The sequence below is a fragment of the Nyctibius grandis genome, chromosome 13, assembly GCF_013368605.1.
Source record: "Nyctibius grandis isolate bNycGra1 chromosome 13, bNycGra1.pri, whole genome shotgun sequence".
Classification (NCBI taxonomy): Eukaryota; Metazoa; Chordata; class Aves; order Nyctibiiformes; family Nyctibiidae; genus Nyctibius; species Nyctibius grandis.
The window spans coordinates 14,526,654-14,528,916 of NC_090670.1; positions in this window are offsets into that span (position 1 = coordinate 14,526,654).

Here is a 2,263-nt window from a genome sequence, read left to right on the forward strand (position 1 = left end):
TTGCCCATGGCAGGGGGTTGGAACTAGATGATGTTTAAGGTCCCTTCCAACCCAAACCATTCTGTGATTCTATGACTGAGGACATCTCTCACGTTCATCGGGGGTGTCTCACCGGGGCTGACCTGGGAAGCCTCATCCCTCTGCCCCTTGCAGCTCACATCAGCTGTACGGCAGTGGGATGTGATAGCTGTGGCTTGAGACTGGAGAATCCGGGCTGCATTTCCCAGTTTAGACTCGATGAGCATTAACTGGATTGTTGTCTCTCTCAGTGACCAAACAGCTTCCCTCGACTTAATGCTATTCAAGCTGGCTGGGGGGGCAACCACAAGTACAAGTAGTGGTGTAAACTGTCATACTTTGGAAGGACTCAGATCGATCCTCAGTGACCCCAATCTAGTAGGGCCATTCTTCCATCCTACGGGGCCACGTGAGTTTTTGGACATGAGAGGTCAAGTTGGCCTTCCCAGGCTGTTTCTGCGGCAGCAGGCAGTACTCCCATTCCTGGAGGCTTTGCTAAGCTTTCACCAGTTATACTTGAGCATGTTTCTAATTTACAGTGGTAGACCTTTTCAGCTTGAAGTGATTGCTGCTCTCTAGGTGAAGTCTTGCCTGCAACTGTGTTTTAACTGGATTTGCTTTTCCTTCCAGGATTAATTTTTCTCCATCTCTATTTACACGGTGATAAGAAGTGCTAATCCCACTCCATCAGTCTGGACTGATGAATCTGAGGAACAGAACAGGTAATTTCTAATTTGGCTCGTAGCTTTCAGTGACTCAGGCAGTGACAACTGCTCCCTCCCCATGAAGTTCATTCCTATTTTGGGACAAAAGAAATCATACAGTTTCTTCTGCCCAGGTCATCTAGATGCAGGGAGGGAGATCCTTGCCCTGACGCAGGGAAGAGAGGGTAAATTTTTGTAGCTTTTACTGTGAGCAACACTTTTGACTTCCTGTCAGTTGTGAGTGGTTTTATTTTGTGTTACTTTTATAGCTACCAAGATGTTTGAGCTTGGAGTAGTCTCAAAGCAGGGAAAAACATTTGGCTGTAGCCATTGAAGAATCCCCCTTGGGTGCTGGGCAGGGCAGGAGTGCACTTTGCCTGTGAAAGTGCTCGCTCGTGATGGAAGCAGGTTGGTGCTGACGCCAGGGATGGGTGCCATCTCCTCTTATGGAGGTGTCTGAATGGGGTGCAACCCAGCAGAGCTGACCCAGGTGACATGGCGTGGAGTGATGGCAGCTGGTTTGCCTGCATCTGCCTGGCTCCCTGTCCGTCAGACTTGGCCCATCTGAGTCACAGAAAGCAAGTCACCAGTGAAGAAGTCACCCTCGTGTGGAACTTTCCATCATTTTACAGGGCTGGAGAGTACTGTGTCCTTACTGGGAGTTTTTGCCAACTGTTCTCCTTACCTGTGCTGCAGGAGCAGTTAAGATGATAAAGCAAAGACAGCAGCCCACAGGGACTGTTCTGGTGCAGGGACATACAGAACCCAGGGAACCCAGGTCACATTCCCTTCTTTTCACTGGTTAGTGCCAGGTGAGGAAGTTTTAACTTGAAGTCTTAGGTGTCAATCCCAGTGGTAGGGCGCAGATCAGATGATGTGGTGGAAGTCTGCAAGCCCAAGCAGCAGTTGGCTGCAGGGTGCTTTGGATGAACCTGTCTATCATAGCATCTTTTAGATGTCCTGATAGTACCCTGCTGTTGCCTAATGCTAATCCTTCGGGGGATTAGCACAGTTCCCTTCTTCCTTCTATGCCCTTCCACTGGGAAAGAAATCTCAGATGCTTTTCAGGCATTGCAATATTTGATACCAACCAGCAGCCTGTTTGATTTCCCAAAACAGGAGCAGGCGCAGTGCTGCTGGTACAGACACCAGAGTGAAATTGGTTCTCACGTTTGCAGGGGTGATGCTGATTCCTGCGCAGAGTTCAGTGCCTTGGCAGGGTTCCCCCTCCTGTGGTGGAGGGAAGTGCAAAGGCAGGCCGAGGGGCTGCTGGCTCTTAGCTCTTTCCCTCTAAAGTCACGCTTATTGCAGCTGTATGTTTGGGCGTACAGCAGCGGTTTCACTTCTCAAGCCTCAGTAGCTGACAGAACACGCAAGAAATGACATAACAAGAGTGGAGTTTGGGAAAGGGAAGATTGAAACATCCAGGAGGTCATAAAGTACAAACCAGTCAGCTCCATATCCTGACATCCTCGACAAGATCAGGGAACGTGTCTCAGTGAGTACTTCTGTGTTTTCCTTCCAGAGCCCTGTGTTGTGTA